The following is an 18,532-nucleotide window of genomic DNA, read 5'->3' as shown; positions in this document are numbered from 1 at the left end:
AAATCTTTCATCTCCGTACCTTACATTTGAATGGGATAGCTAGGCTTGAAGTAGTTTTCTGCCACTCATAACTTCTTTTGGAGTTATGTTAGTTATTAAATGTGTTTTCTTTCAAAGCAACACAAAGCAATTTTCCCTTAAGGGGATAAAGAAACAATCTCTTATTTGTTATACCACTTACCATCAAGTAGATAGCCATTAGTAAGTTGGTCAGCTTTATTCTAGAGCCTGAATACTTCTATTATGTTTTACAAATGCTAGTTTCCTTTCAAAATTATATTGAAAATAATTTGATGGCAATTTCCATGGTGACAGAAGATGAGAACCTCACTTAGGACAATAATAAAAGGATTATCTCTGAGTTATTGGTAAAAAGTCTATTGGTCCATTTTTATCAATAGCTATTTCTTTTCTTTGGATACTTTAGATGGGATAGATATAGATACATACACACATATGTGTTTTAAGAGGCAATCTTATTTGTATTCATTGTTCCCTTATTTCTATCAGGTTTCCCTATATTCCTTTCTTAAAATGCTGCTTTGTAAAAAGTAACCTAATTCTGCTTCACTAAGGACTTCCACAATAGATTCCTTTCTAGCTGAAGAAGGTTTATCACTACCTTCTGTACCTGCGCTTCTCTTTGAATTGTCAATTGCTTCTTCGTAATATCACTTACACATCACAGGCCAGATAAACCATTCATTAACTGGGTACCTTCATTTGCATTTTTACTCCATAGTTGTTTTTGTGTGTTTGTAAATTAAAAAACCAAAACAAGACAGCAATACTATATATGCAGGTCATTATCGTTGTGTCCAGTTCTTCCAAGATAGGGGAAGAGCCTGTTTATATCAATGTTTGCTGTCATCCTTTCTATTACTTTCTACCTCCAAGCAGTTGTAGTTTTGCTACAAGGGAGACCTAGTTGCTTAAATGGAAATGAACATGAGAATGTTATTCTCCCCACCTGGTTACCCCAAGGAAAAGATCAAGATAGTTTCAACCACTATAAAATGTGTATATATGCACATATGTATGTGTGTGTGTGTATCTCTATATACATCTCTATCTTTTGCTTTGATTTATAGACAAACAATTCAAAGGACTGTTATGATGTCACCATAAAACAAACAAGTAATAAATTGGGAGGTATGAATCTAGGCTTAAAGATGACTCAAGCAGACCCTGAATGATTATCTAACAGGGATATAAGAAAAGGGATTCTTTTTTTTTTCTTCTTGGAGGCAGGTTCTAGTTGACCTTTAAGTTCTCTTCAAATGTGAAGATTCAGTGAATCTAAGTATCTATATAACCCAAGCATGACCATAGCTTATTAATATAATTTCTCTAACAGTGAATTAAGTGTTGCTTCTTTCCTAAATGGGTGAATTACCATTTCACAATGAGATCATAGTTCATTCACATTGGTAGCCCCTTCAAAGTCACATTAATGTTCTTCATGAATTACTGGGCCATGAGCTCCATCACCCTGAAAATAGCAAGCACTGAACCTCGCCTTTAAAATGTGTGTTCAGTGTTTTGAAACACAGAAGGTACTGAAGCAAATCCTTAAGGACATACTGTGGAAGCATACATGACTGATCCTTCAAATGCCATTCGGGTTGAGTCATCTGTATTCTCTTGAGGGAGATATTTGACTGCATGATTTTGGGTCCAAATTCATAACTATTTAAGAAGAAATGCTGATCATTTATTTTGGGGAATGAGAGGTAGTCCAGTACTCTGTGTGTGTATTTATGTGTGTATATGTGTGTGTGTGTGTGTGTGTGTGTGTGTGTGTGTGTGTGTGTGTGTGTGTGTGTGTGTGTGAGAGAGAGAGAGAGAGAGAGAGAGAGAGAGAGAGAGAGAGAGAGAGAGAGAGCGTCTTGCCAATTCTTATTTTCAAGGTTTAATTGCTTCAGCCAGCTGTCTTGGCCTTACAGTGCATTATAAGTCCTGTACTGGGCATTCTTTCACCACTGTTCATTACCCCTGGCAGAAACTGAGCTGCAGCAGACATGGCCCCTGGGCATATTGAAATGCTTACTCTCCACAAAACAAGCAGGTATTAAATTATGAAAACACAAGTCTATTGCATTACTGGGTAACTTAGAGAAGTCACAAATACAAGCATGCCATTTAAATACAAAGTAACTCTGGTTATAACTATATTACATGAGTCAACCATATTATTTGGTCCAAATTATCTTATTCTTACTTGTCTACATGTTGTGTTACAATTTAATTTGCAGACTTAAACATGTAGTACTTAGAATATTCCTTTCTCCCTGGCCAGATGGATTTTTTCCCCTTACATAATCCACTTTATCTTCTGCTTCTATTGTCTTCTAGCTGATAAATGAACTTTTGTCTCTCTGTATATGGAAAGTATGATAAAAATTGCTTATGTTAAAAGTCGTCGCCATCACTTCTAAAACACCTGACAGATTTAAACAAAGCTAATATTAGGTGCCTACAAACGAAAACCAACATCCATCTTAGGTGTTCTCAATAAGGACCGTGAGGAAAGAGAAAGATAAGGAAGACTTCCACATCTATATTTGGTCACAGGTTTTGTCCACAGCTCCAGGAAGTTTGTTGCCTGTATCTTCTCATTGAGTCCTCAACTATGGAGGTCAGGCATGGGGAATAGAGGTCCATATAATTATGGACATACACATCTATAGATTTTTATGTGAATACAGGCTAAAAGGAAAGCATATTTTAATGGAAGGTAACTCCTCTAACTGGCCCATGGGAACAGAATGTTAGGGAATAATTTAAAAAGTGAGATGCATTATGCAAGATGAATTACATACAGGAAAAATATTTGAAAGAGAAAGAAGTAATATTGCATGAGGAAGAATGTGGAAGATTGTGTCCAATATAGAAAACTAAGTCAAAGTAAAAGAATAGCATAGACAAGACAATGATAATCTAAAGTGAGCCAATAAACATAAGAACTTAGATAATTTTATAAGCACTCTTAATCACAGAAAATGGATAATGAAACATACCAATAGAGAGGTGGTCCACTACAGGTTGGGAATGAGGTATGTATTCTTATCCATGGTCAATTTTTAGCCTTATTTTGCTTACCTGTATTTCTTGTTTACAAAGTAAGTAAGGAGGCATTTAGAAATGCTTTTTTCCCCCTTTTTTAAAATTTTAAAGCACCCATAACACTCCAAAATTGGAAAAAAACTCCACACACAAGAAAACAACATTTGACCATAAGAAGTAAAGTGTTCCTTCTAAATTGGGAGGACAGAAGGCAGGAAGGAGTTAAAAGGAGTTGCGGACAGGGAACAAAGAGAGCCAAACAGGAGAAGCATGCTCAGGGAAATAAGACTGTTTTTTATATTCTCTCTTCAGGACAGAGGGAATCTAGTTCCTCTCTTCATTTAGCTGTTACTTTCTGTCTTTGCCTTTCATATGAGGGTTCCAACTCCAGCTTGGAAGGGGAGCTCCTTTCTTAGGTTAGGGAAGGGATTTCCTCTTTTTACCTGAGAGTCCATTCTGAAGCTTTCCAGCATATACTTTCTATTGAAATTAGGGACAGTTAGGGAAATTCTGTAATTCTCCACTATCATGAGCTCCTTTCACTTTAGCAAAATGGATTTAATGTTTGCTTATGTGTAGAAACTCTTGAGTTTGTCATGTGACAGTGTTGGATGGATGAAAGTGTCATTAGGGGGAAAAATGAATGCAGCTATCCTAGAGTAATAGTATGCCAAGTTAATCGATATTTTCACTTCAATGCCATTTATTTTTAAACTACAATTCAAACCCTTGATTATTTCTGAATGTGTCTTTTCTATATAATGGAATTCAGATAAATTTCAAGCTTTAAAAATTAAATATACATATATACACACATACACACATATTTTAGAGCTTCATATGTAATTATGGAAATATACACATCTATATTTGTGAATACATATATATCTACATATATATATGACATATATTCTACATAAGGAACACATAATAGGCTATCCAGATTCTCCTAGGCTTATAGAAAACTTCCAATTTTATTCGCAGTTTAATTGCTAAGGATTAGAATTCATAATTCAACAAAAACACAAGGCAGTGTGCATGTGTTTGAAAGTGGCCCTGAAACATGGGCAATTCATAACACCTATTTTTGTTTTAGAATTATTTATCCCGTTACACAATTGGAATTGTAAATGTTTACTTGTACACTTTGTCTAATTACCTTAGGCAATTTTGTAGTATACTTAAGGAAGCATATGTACAATTTCCACAAAGTGAGAAAGAGATTACATGTCTTACCTAGAAGAAGTAATTTTCCTTTTCATAATTATGTCTTTGTAATCATTCAATACATTAGTGACACTAATGTACTTAGCAGAGTACCTGGCTTATAGTAGATGTTTAATAAATGCTTGTTGACTAACTGCCTCACTATGACCAGTGGAATAATATTAGGAAAACAGGGAATAGACACTAATATATTGTGTATATAGCTTTCTATCTATGTGTTTATAGATATAGTGTGTATGTGTGTGTAGATATATTTGTATGTGTTTGTATATTTACACACATTATATACATACAATATACAGACGTGTATATATATATACACTATATGAATTCCATATCTATATACACGCAGACACACATCCATGTATATATGGACATACATGGATGTATATTACATGTGTATATGTATATAAACATGTATATATATATTCTTTGATTTTGCTGTAATATTTTGCTACCTAATAATTGTGATTTGGACCTTTGCTTTCATTGGTGTGGGGTACTCCCTTTACCGCTGCAGATTTTCAAATGTTCTGCTCTGTGTAACCTAAGAGAGTTTCCTAGAGGGCAGTGAATAGTTAATGGACTTGCCCAGGATCACATATCCAAAATATGTCAGAGACTGGACATAAACTCAGGTCTTCCTGGCTGTGAGACCAGCATATGATTTACTACAGTAGTCTTCTAAACTTCTTATATATAAAAGCTTGCAAGAAAAGGATGTAGCGAGAGATTCTTGGGTTGTAATGGTTAGGGTAGGTCAGGCTGTGTTGGAGACAAGACTCTTGACTATAGTGACAATGATAGCTTGTGAACCATCTTCCTACCCTGTTATATTAGTCATTGATTACACATACCTTGCCATAGCCAGTCCTTCCACCCCATACCCACTTTTGAGGATGAATGAACTGTGTTGTTCTGTCTCTCTAGAAGTGAAATGCTTCTTTATTACCAGGTGATCTTTGCTCTTAGAACTGTGGACATCTTTCCAACAATTTCATCAAGTAATTTTTGTCAGGCAGACTACAAAAGTTTTAAGCTTAATTCACATAATACAGTTAGAGAACTATCAATCAGCTCTCTAGGGTTTTGCACACTCCAATGGAAATAATACCACACAACCACAGTAGTTATCATCAGGTACAAAGTGTTTATCTAGTACAAGAATTACTTTATTGCTGAATCAGGGTAAGCCTATAATATATATTCAAACAAACCAATCAACCCTTAGGTGCCACAACCTCGTTATTTATTCTTTAGGTCTTACACCAAGGAGAAGGTGTTTCCTGTAAATTATAGCTAAATCACTGCTTTCCAATGAATGAAGGGGTAGAGCATTTGTATATTTTGCTTACTGAAATAAATTCTTGAATTGAAGGCTTTGGGTTTTGGATTCTTTTTCAGTCTAAAAAAGTGGACTAGAAAAATTTTTATCAAACTCTTCCTTCCTTTTTCCCAATTGCTACTAAAATACTACTTGACCAGGGACAGGAAACAAGGAGTCCATAATTAAAGCTAAACCATGTGTGTATATGGATATATATATACAAATATACATGCATGTATTTACTTCATATGCTTGTATATAAATGAATAAATCAAAAGCATTTCTAAAATACCTACTGTGTGCAAGACACACTGCTAGATGTTGGGGATACAAAGACAAACATAAAACCATTCCTTTCTAGGAGCCTACATTATTATCAGAGGAGACAGTAAATGATGCAACAACAACAACAACCATAGTTAGCATTTATTAGTCATGTGGCAGGCACTGAACTAAATGATTGAGAAATATTATCTCATTTGGTCTTCACATCAACCCTGGGAAGTAGATGATATATTTATCCCCATTTTGCAGTTGAGAAAACTGAGGTAGACAAAGGTGAAGTGACTTGGCCATGGTCACACCCTTCGATCCCTGGCACAAAACTTGGCTTGTGTGTGTGTGTATATATATATATATAATATGTGTGTATGTATATATATATATATATATATATATATACACATATATATATATATATATACACACATATACATATATGCATGTCTGTGTATGAAATCAGTGCAATATGATTTATGGAGGGGGAGTGCTAGCAGTTGGAAGAAGTCAAGCTATCTGGGTTTAGAAGAAGGTTCTTGAGCTGAGTTCTGACTCAGGGATTCTATTTGGCAGAAATGAGGAAGGATATATCTGTCAGTGTACATATTGTTTCCCATCATAAAAATGTAAGCTTCTTGGGGGCAGATAGGTGATACCGTGGATAAAGCACCAGCCCTGGATTCAGGAGGACCTGAGTTCAAATCTAACCTCAGACCCTTGACACTTATTACCTGTGTGACCCTGGGCAAGTCACTTAACCTTCATTGCCTGCCCCCCCCCAAAAAAAAAATTTTTTTAATGTAAGCTTCTCGAGGGCAGGGACTGTTTTGTTTTTGTCTTTGTATTCCTAAAACCTAGCAGAGTGTCTGGCACTTAGTAAGTATTTAATAAATGGTGGTTGTTTAACTGACACTGATAGCTTTTCTTCAGTCTTCACAATTTAAAAACAAATAAAATCTCTTTTCTTGCCCCACCCTGCTTCCACAAGCAATTTCAATTGAGATAACTTAAAAGCAAGCCAATGTTTTCCAACAGAACCACATGAGCTCAGTCATGTCCAAAAGCTTTGTCAAAAGGTTGAGTGATTGCCTCAATGGGCTTATTGGTGGGCATGGCTAAACCAGTTGCTTCTGTTTTATAAATTGAACTGAAATGTTTTCAAATAGATTACTGGGGAGTGAAGCCGAGAAGGGGAATTTCAGGAATTAATTATTGAGATACTGTAAGTGTGTAAATAATTTAATCTGGTCAAATACTATTGTGGAAATCTCATACAGGAGAAAGGAGAAAAATAGTTTAGATGTGTCTCTATTACCACTGTTCTTCATACTTGATGGTAGGAAGTCATAATTGTATTTTTCTCACAAGGCTCTTAAAAACAATTGTTGTTAAGGGCTCTACATTTGTAACTGCATTTGCTACATGGTCACAGCACTGCCTTTCTCATAATATGAAGGGGACCAGTGACTTGGAAATAGATGACAGGTTTATTTATGTATTAAACACAAGAAATCTGCCCTTCCTTATCTGCATCTATTCTGTGTCATTGATGCTCCTCAGAGTTTGCATAAAATACATTTTTCTAATGCCCTTTGAATACGTGACATTTTGTCAAAAATGACCTATGGGTTCCAGCGTGTTTCTCCTAGAATCATGCCTCCTGGGTTGCTGGTGACAGAGATTCTCAAGTGTCCGAGGAGCAGTTAATGTCCTTTCTTTTGAAGACAGTGAGTCGGTGAGATCACACACCAGGCAACTGAAACCTGAAACATTACAAAGGTATTTTCAGTACCCTGGCACTCTGTGAATGAGATATGAAATGGATTTCCTGTGGCTCAGCACCCTGGAGCCTTGTCACAATAGATAAGGCCAAGTCAAAAAGGGCCGCATTAGTTCATAAATGCTACCACATAGCTACACTAATGACAAAATTGGAAATTTCATTCTAGGACACAGACTATAACATCCTCTCCTTTTTTGATTCTTCCACCCACAATAGCAACAACAACAACAACAACAACAAAACTGCAAGGGAAGACAAACTGGAAATTAGATCAAAGAGCAAATCTTCATTGGTATCGTCTATACATTTATATGGTATAATCATATACATATAATCTATACATATACATTGGTAAATCTATACTCGTCCATCTCTGGCTCAAAACTTGGTATAAAACATATTTTCCAGGAAGTTCTTTCTGATCTAGCTTGTTTTCTTAAGTACTTTACTTGTCATGTTTTATTTTCAATTATTAACATATTGTCTTATAAGCATATTTAAACAGTTGCATGTATATATGTCATACTGAGTAACTTAAATGAGATTATAACCTTCACAAGAACAAGGACAATCTTCCATATAATTTTGTTACTTTCCCTTTCTTCTACTCAGAGTATACACAGTGCAAAGTCACAAACAAAGTGGGTTTTTGACTCTGATTTGTCCCTCACCCTTTCCCTTGTTCTACCGACTTCCTCTTTATCTAATGTAGTTTTCTGCCACATGGGACTATGGAATCCCACACTATATGCCATAGCCATCAACCAACACCTCTTTTATCCTTCTACTGTAAACTCTCTGAAGACAGTTTCTCAGCCATCAACTGAGGTGTGTGTGTGTGTGTGTGTGTGTGTGTGTGTGTGTGTGTGTGTGTGTGTGTGATAACCCAACCCATTTTACACAGAAATCCAATTTGGTAAACATTTGCTAAGGGCCTAACATGTCTACACTCTAATACTCTAAGTGTAGAGCAGTTGCCAGTCTGCATGCTAAGAAGAGTTCCATTATTAAGAGTTCCCTATTGTAATGAAATTACAAGTCCTATGAAAAGAAAAAATAAATTACCAAACAAAACTTGTGGAGAGTATTATACTAGCATGAAAAAAGAATGCCGGGGTCTTTGCTCTAATGAGGCAGGTGGCACAGTAGATAAAATGGGTCTGAAGTGAATTCAAATCCACCCTCAGATTAGCTCTAAATTTTTGGAAAAAAAAAATCACCACATGCCTCAGTTTCCTTTTTTGTAAAATGAGGATAATAACAGTAGCCATCTCCCAGAGTTGTGAGGATCAAATGAGATAATATTGGTAAAGGGCTTAGCATAGTACCTGACACATATTAGGGGCCAAATAAATTATTGTTTCCTTTCTTCCTTCATGGAATCTCCCCCTCCTCATTTTCCTTCACCTCCTCCACTTCTTGCCCCATCCCACCTCCCACAAAGAGGGCGAACAGGAAGGGACATCCTAATAGTAACAGGATTGAAAGGAACTGTCTTAGACAGAGCAGCTGTTTAAAATTTCCAACTTGGGTTTGCACATTGATAACATTTGTGGAGAAGACATTACAGACACATACTTCTCTTTGAGGTCAGGAATGGTACTTGTTTACAGTTTTGTGAAGATACAGAACCTCACTAATTATACTTTTGTGATAAGAAAACAACTATTCTAACTAGTAAATTGAACAAAAACTTTGAGGAGATCTTAAAACAGTTTCTTCTTTCAAAATAATCTGACTCATTAGTTTCTATGATCAATAAAAGTCCCCCTTTCCCCATTAATGTGCCTACAGTAGAGTCACATATTAATTACTGCTATGGCAATGAATAAACCTAGTCACATCCTCAGCAGAAATCTCCCTCCTCTGCTATTAAACATTTATAAAGTATAAAAGCATGCTTTCATATCACTAGGACTTTCTATCTACCACGTAGCTCATATACAGAATTGTGTATGGAAGTATTACAAATAACTACAAGTTAAACTCAATATATTTGTATTACATGATTGTAGATAATATCACATGTTTGTGAACCTTTAATAGATTTCATATCTCGGATGAGATTTGGGCTCACCTTCCTTTGACCCGTATCATAATGGTTGGTACACTAATTCTCAAAAAGCATGATATCTTTTGGAGGAGAGTTGCCTAAGAGTATAGTGTTACATCACCAAATCTAAGGTGTCAATGCTATAGGACAAGTATGAAAGAAAGGCAAAGGATGCTAGAAATAAAGTTTTTAAGATGACCAAAATGTTGAATTGGGGAAGGGATAGGGTGAGTGAATAGCACATGGGTAAAAACTGACTGAAATCTAAGGATACTTCTTTGGACAGACCAGATAATCTTGCTATTGTTATCCCTTCAGAAGGGTTTCTAGCACCCTGGGTGAATTGATGGGGCTTTTAACATCTTCCTAGAAGAGAAATATTGTGGCTTTCAAATTAGCTTAAGACTTCTAAATTAGGTGGAGGAGTGGAGTAATCCCACTGCCATATTACCACTTTGTACTCTTGGTAACACATTGCCTGCTTTTGCCCATTTTCTCAATCTCATTGCTTTCATTAGGTGGCATTCTGCATGCAGCCAGACAGTGCAGTGGCATATATCAGTACCACAAGGACCATATTTTCACTCTTGATTTCCATGATTGAGGGCAGATGTTATATGCCCTTAAGCTTGCTGTTAGGGATATCTGGGACCACAGAACTGGCCATGGAAAGAAATTTGGGGGATTGTAACAGTCTCCATTTGTGAAATATAACAGACTTAACACAACTGCCAGTATTAGGGCGGATGCAGAGGTAGCAATATATCAATTTGACATGGTTATTGGAGGTACCTTGTATCAGCTCCAGGGCATAGGCTACAGGTGGGTGGTCAAAACAGGGGTAGTCATAGCAAATTAAATAAAACAGAATAAACCATAATTTAGTGCTAGGTAGGCTTAGATTGGCTAGGATAGGCAAGGAGTGGAATACAGAATCAAAGTAGAGGAAAGGAAATCAGGAGATCTGCAAGCACAAATCTGATTAAGAGGTCAAATGAGTTTGGACAACAAGGCATTGAGATAACCTCAGGAAAGGAATCTAAGAAATGTAGGTGCCAGAAACGAGGGAGAAAAGAGTTCAATACTATCTAAAACCTAAATCATATTCTTTTCTATCACCCATGATTACTTTTCCCTTGACTATATTGTTTCCATTAATAGACTCACCCTTTTCCAGTTCACCCTGTTATAGCACATCTCTGTCATCCTTAACTCTTTTCTCTCTCTTATTGCCTACATTCAATCCGTTGCTAAGTCCTGTCAATTCTAACTGATATGTCTATTGCATCTGTCTCCTCCATTGTTCCACTCATTAGTCACACCTAGACAATTGTAATAGTGTCTTGATTTGTCTCTCTGACTTTGGCTTTTTTCATCCCAGTCAACTCAATATCTTATCTAAAAATTAATCATCCAACTGGATATATCTGATAATATCACTTTCCAATTAAAAAGCTTGCAAGGGTTCCCTATTGCCTACTAAGGGAAATCCAAATTCTTTAGCCTGGTATTCAAGGCCTTTTACAAACTTTCTCCAACTTATTTGTATTCTCTTTCATGTAGTCTGTGAAACATTATTCCTGTTCATGTGGTCCTTGTTCTAAAAAAACAGGAAAAGGATTCAGGAGTAGCATCTGAAGAGGAAAGAGAAGAAAGAGTAGAATGTAGCTACCAAGAAAAGACAAGGTGACTGACAAAAATAGAGGGTAAAGCAGATGGATGCATGAGGAGAATCAAGGAAAAAGATAGGAAGTTTATGGGAGACTGAGGGGGAGATGATAGTCTCTATAGAATTTTTGAGACTAAGGAAAGAAAGTTGAGTAGGGTTGTCAAATTATTAAGAGACATTAATTGGCTGTGGGAGTCCATATGGAGAAGCAGCCTTGGAATTAAGATGTAAAGACTTATTACAGTTAAAAAAAAACAAGAATAAAAATCTCAACCAGTTATAGAGAGTAGGGCAAATAATGCAATCATTTGCAGTGAGTAGGCCTCTTCTGATCTGGGTGTATAACATTTACCTGTCCTTTGTCTCTCTAAAGCTTCAATATCCTACTCCTCAGTTCACTGTGAGGATTAGCAGGGGAGAATCTATTGCTAAATTTTCAGTGTTAGCATTGATACCTTAGAAATCAGCTGATGACAACAAATGAGAACTTGATTTATTGTTTTGTGGATTGTATAGATTTAAAGTGATGAAGAAAATGTCAATTATGTAGGTTAAACATAAAAATGTGTCCTGCGTACATTTTTCCCCTACAGAGCCAAATGTTAAACATTTACCAGCATGCCCCTGGTTAGAAGTAAAACTATGTACCTTTTGCATTTCAAACTCTATTCAGAATAATCAGGATTCCATTCCCCTTTCAGGCTCAGAGTAGCATTTTAAAAATTAAAAAACATGAATATACATATACAAAGAACATAAAAGTTGTTTGTATGGAAACTGAACTTCTATTACAATGTTTTTTAAAAGCAAAATTTAAATTTAACTTGATATTACCAACATTACCTTGCTTATCTCTATCCCCTTATGGATGTCCTCTTGCTCTTTTCTGTGCATTTTTAAATGTTCCATTATGCTCTTTTCTTTCCATTTTGGCATCACTATTTTTTACCCTCTCCACGCTCTATTTCTTTTCCCTTCAAAAAAGCTCACCTATGTAACATATAAGTATAGCCAGGCAAAATAAATTCACGCATTGATCATTTCTAAAAAAGAATTATATCTCACTAGTCATCACTAGTCCATCATCTCTCTGCCAAGAGGTAGAACACAGGTATTGTCATCATAGGTTTTCTGGGCTCATAAGTGGTATTGCACTGATCAGTCTTTAAACGTTGTTTTCCTTTACATTATTATATAACTGTAAATTATTCCATTGGTTCTTCTCATTTTACTCTATATCAGTTAATGTGCTTTTCCAATTTTCTTCAAGTCTTTCCTTCTTCATTTCTTATGGAGCATCAATATCTGATCACATTCATAGACTATCCTGTGAATTATGGGCACCGGTTTTGTTCCCAGCACTTTGATACAGTAAAGAAGCACTGTTATACATATATATTTTTTTAAAATATAGGACCTTCCCCTATGTCTTTGACACCTTTGCAGCATATATGTATTATTCAGTGAAAGGTTTTACATAATATAATTACTTTTTAGGTATAATTCTAAGCTGTTTTGCATATAGATTATTAAAGGTTATATTTTTATCCTAAATTGTTAAACCAAACCACAGCTCTTCCAACAATGTATTAATGTTCTTGTCCTTCCACAGGCTGTCTAAGAATTACAATTTTCCTTGTCACTATTTGGGGATAATTTGATAGTTTGAGGTAGAAATTCAGAGTTGCTTTGTTCTTAATCTATTTTAACTGCATTAATTTTAAACTTTTTCAACTTTATATAACCAATATTGTCCATTTTAAATTGTCTAACATTTTCCAATAAATTTGCGTTTTTTGCTAATATAATCAATATTGTCTATAGTTAATTATTTGGGATATTTTCCATTCTTTGGTCAAGAATCCTCCCCTATCCACAGCTGTGAAAGGTATCACTTTCCATTTTCTAATTTGTCCCAGATATGAGAGTTACATAGGCCATGTATACAATTGGAGCATACAGTTAAACAATTTTCCCAATTTTCTGAGTTTTTTTTTTTTAAATAGCAAATCCTCACCCTTGGTTTTGTGTCTCTGGGTTCATAGAACACATGAGATCGTACTCAATTGCTTCTGAGTCTTGTGTACCTTATACGTTCCATTGAAATCCTCTTAAAGAAAATGATAGGGTCCTGTCTTTGAAACATTCTAAGAGGTGATGTTAAGTCAGGAGAATACTCTAGGGGCATTGCCTATATAAAGTTAAGGAGGTAGGAACTGAAATGTCATGTATAGGGAACAGTAAGTAAACAGGAGAGTGTGAAGTACAGAATATATAAGAGGGAATCAGCATGGAAAGATAGTATGTAATATTGTGAAAGGCTTTAAAAGCTGAAGAGATGAATTTGCATTTTATCTTAGAAACATTGTGGAAGCATGGAGCCTTTTTGATCAGGCGTAACATGGTTAATCTTGTGCTTAGCATACCATACTATTCATAATGAAAATTAAGAGTGAAGTGACTGATTGAAAAGGGCAGAGATTAAAGATGGGGAAGTTGCTAGCTAAGTCCATGAAGGTCTGGCAGAAGATGTTATACATTGTCTCATGACCTGTTGTCACAAATAAGGAGTTTCAGCACATTGTATAAATAGATAGGATTTCTTAATGAACAAGTGTCTATTGTGGTTTACAGTGAGTATTGCACATGAACCTTCTGTTCCTTAAGGCCACTGCTCTTCATTTTTTCTTGACAACCGGGGGAAATTAGCTAGAAGATACTCCTGGGAGGTACCCATGAGAAATATTTGGGATAGATAATATAGTAGCAAACTATGATCCCCTTTCAAAGAAATAATTCAATCAACCAATCAAGAAGCATTTACTAAATGCCTACAATGCTCTAGTCCTTTGGCAACATGCTGGGGATAAAAATACAAATTGTGATAGTTCTAGCTGTCAGGAGATAAGAAAGTGATAACCCCTAACATAAGCATAAGGCTGATTCAGTTGAGGGATACAGGATGTTTGCATGGCAGGAGATGTATCAGGGAAGTATATTTTAATTTGTGCCCAGAATTTGGAATTGAAATCCTCAGGATCATGTCTTCAGGCTGGATTGAATTTCTGGGAGGAATCACTACACCCTAAGGAAGATATTAATGGAGGGATAGATATCAAGTTTTTAAACAGTCTTGGAAAGTGAACAATAATTGGTTAAGATGCTGTTTAGGGGGCAGCTAGGTAGTCCAGGGGATAAAACACCAGCCCTGGATTCAGGATGTCCTGAGTTCAAATGTGGCCTCAGACACTTGACACTTACTAGCTGTGTGACCCTGGGGAGGTCACTTAACCCTCATTGCCTGCCCCACCAAAAGAAGACGCTGTTTAAGAAGACAACTTGAGTGTGTAGATTATGGATTAAGATATAAGAATGCTACTTTCTTGGCTAAATATGAGTGCACCTAACAAGAATTAGATTGAATATATAGTGATTGTGTGGATTCTTTTTGCATTTTTTTCTAATTCCACGTAAAAGCAACTTTTTACATTTATTTTTTATAAAAACATTGTGTTACAAATTCTCTCTCTCCCTCCAAGCCCTCCCCACCTCATTGAGAATGCAAACAATTTGACATAGGTTATATATGTGCTGTCATGCAAAACATATTTTCAGAATAGCCATTTTGTGAATGAAAACAAAGACCAAAAAAAAAAAACTCCAAGAAAAATAAAGAAAACTTTTTGTTTTGTTTTGTTTTGTTTGTTTTTGCAGGGCAATGAGGATTAAGTGACTTGCCCAGCGTCACACAGCTAGTTAAATGTCAAGTGTCTGAGGCCGGATTTGAACTCAGGTCCTCCTGAATGTAAGGCCAGTGCTTTATTCACTGCTCCACCTAGCTGCCCCCAAGAAAACTTTCAAAAAATATGCTTCAATATACATTAAAATTCCATCTGGGGGCAGCTAGGTGGCACAGTGGATAGAGCATTGGCCCTGGAGTCAGGAGTACCTGAGTTGAAATCCGGCCTCAGACACTTAACACTTACTAGCTGTGTGACCTTGGGCAAGTCACTTAACCCCAATTGCCTCACTAAAAAAACAAAACAAAACAAAAACAAAACAAAACAAAACAAAATTCGGTTCTTTCTCTGGAGGTAGGTAGCATTTTTCATTATAAGTCCTTTAGAATTGTGATATATCATAGTATTGATGAGAAAAGATACATCATTCACATTGATCATTGTACAATACTGCTGTTACTCTGTATGATATTCTCTTGGTTCTGCTCACTTCACTTTGCATCAGTTCATGTAAGTCCAGGTTTTTCTGAAAGCATCCTGCTCATCATTTCTTATAGCACAATAGTATTCCTTCACAATCCTATAGCACAACTTGTTGACTCATTCCCTAATTGATGGGCATCTCCTCAATTTTCTAATTCTTTGCCATCACAAAAAGAGCTGTTATAAATATTTTTATACATATAAGTTCTTATTCTTTTTTTATCTCCCTAGCATACAAACCTAGTAGTGGTATTTCTGGATCGAAGGTTATACAATTTTTATAGACCTTTAGGCATAATTCTAAATTGTTCTTAAAAATCACTAAATCTTGTGTTATCCTGACTATGGCTCCATGATTATTTGAATTATTTCATTGTGGCTGCTTGCAATATTTTCTCCTTGATATGCAAGCTCTGGAATTTGGCTATAGTATTCCTGTGAGTTTTCATTTTAGGATCTCTTTCATATGGTGACTGGTGAATTCTTTCAATTCTACTTCATAGATATCAGAGCAGTTTTCCTTGATAATTTCTTGAAAGACAATGTCTAGACTCTTTTTGATCATAGCTTTGAGGTAGCCCATTAATCCTTAAATTATCTCTCTCCTTGATTTATTTTCCAAGGTAGTTGTTTTGCCAATGAGGTATTTCATTTTCTCTCTTTTTTCACTTTTGATTTTGTTTTATATTGTTTTGATGTCTCATGGAGTGATTTGCTTCCATTTCTTCAATTCTAATTTTTAAGGAATTATTTTCTTCAGTGAACTTTTGTATCTTCTTCCATTTGGTCAATTCTACTTTTTAAGGAGTTCTTAGTTGTCTAGATTCTTTTAAATTTAATGAAAGAGGCTTTTAAATGAAAAGGAAACAGAGAAAACTAATTATTGATAACAACCAAGCTAGAAACCATAGAAAATATGAAACACAGAGTCACAGCTTTAAACAAAGAAAGAGATCCTAAAGCAAGCAGAAAAATTCTAACTCACAGATATAACATTGACTGTTGATGGAATGACATATGATAAGACAGTTTTGCTCTTTGAAAAAAAAGGAACATAATTGTTGTTGGTGCTGTTTTAGTTGTGGTAGTGAGGAACACTGGATATTAAGCAATAATCATATGAAGTATAGAACTATAGATGGGGAATCATGATGGAGAACATTTAGGTGAAGATCAACACAGGTGGCAAAAGAAGACATATTGTCATTGGAGGATAATATAGACCACTTAGATAAAAATTGGGAAATAGATGAATCAGGGAAGTAGAGTACTGGCATGGCACAGAGTTATGATGTAGTAGTGAAGGCGACTTCAATTATCCAGGCATATTCTAGAGCTTCCTGCCAAAAGCACAACTGCTCAAAGTGTCTTGGCTTGCTTTAAGGATAATGTAATATCTCAAAACAGGAAAAGATTTAACCATTGCCTAAACTCTTGCAGCCGGCTTCTAAATGAACTACTGGCATCTACTATCTGCCTTCACCAATCCATCATCTACACAGCTACTAAAAATCTTTCTTCCCTTTAAACCTTTTTATTGATATATTTTATATCCCTTCATTTTTAATATATTGTCTATAGCTTCTTTCTTTATAACAAACAAGAAAAAAGAGAAGGAAAAAGTTCAGCAAAACTGAAACATCAATCAAGTCAGGCAGCTGATCCCACATTCCAAATTCATAATCCCCACCTCTGCCAAGAAGGGAAGAATATCTATTTTCATTGTTTTTTTTTTCCTAGACCTAAATTGGTCATTTTAATTACATAGCATTTGGTTTAAATTTTTCCATATTTTAAAACCATATTATATTTCTTTTTCATTGTTTTAATCATTGTACATATTTCTTTTTTTTTCTTTCTTTTTTTTTGTGGGGCAATGAGGGTTGAGTGACTTGCCCAGGGTCTGAGTCTGGATTTGAACTCAGGTCCTCCTGAATCCAGGGCTGGTGCTTTATCCACTGCACCACCTAGCTGCCCCTATTGTACATATTTCTAGTACTATTTATTTCATTTTGTATCATTCAATACATGGAGGTCTTATCATGTTTCTCTCTACTTCTCACATTCATAATTTCTTACAGTGTAATAAAAAATAGTTCATTATGCTAATATGCCACTCTTTGCTTAGCCATTCTCCAGTTGAAATGTATCTAATTTGTTTCCAGTTATTCTGTATTATGAAAAATGATACTATAAATATTTCAGTATATATGTACATGTGTGTACATATACATCCTTATATGCATATATGGATGTATATATACACACCACACACACATATATATGTATGTGTGTATATATGAATATATATGTGTGTGTGTGTGTGTGTATGCCTTTCCTTTTATCTTTGACCTCCCTGGAATATAGACTAGATAATGAGTTTTTTTTCATTAAAGGGTATGGACATTTTCATCATTCTTCATATCATTCCAATTGTTCTTTGCAATGGTGAGGTCAGTTCACAATTATATCAACAATGTATTACTGTATTTGTCTTTCCAGAACTACTCCAACATCTAGTGATCCAATGTTTTTCAACCTATGCTAAAATGTTGAGTGTGGTAAATCCTAAGAGTTGTTTGAATTTTTATTTCTGTTATTACTGTTGAGTTGAAACACTCTTTCATATGACTATTAATAGTTTGTAATTCTTTTTTGTTTTTAAGAACTATTTATTCAAGTTCTTTAATCACTTATATATTGAGGCATGCTTCTTGGTCTCCAAATATGCTATTTTCTTCTTTCTTGGATATTAAATACTTAGATTTATTTTATGCAAGTATCCCCCCACCCCAGTTGACCATTTCCTTTTTTTCTTTCTGCTCCTGGCTTTGCTTCTGATTGTCTAAACTTTGCCACCATACCTCAATTGCCTTTGTGCCTGTGACCTCCTCAACGTGGAATA

Source organism: Dromiciops gliroides, chromosome 1, assembly GCF_019393635.1.
Source record: "Dromiciops gliroides isolate mDroGli1 chromosome 1, mDroGli1.pri, whole genome shotgun sequence".
NCBI classification, from domain to species: domain Eukaryota; kingdom Metazoa; phylum Chordata; class Mammalia; order Microbiotheria; family Microbiotheriidae; genus Dromiciops; species Dromiciops gliroides.
Note: the sequence above shows the minus strand (reverse complement) of the source record.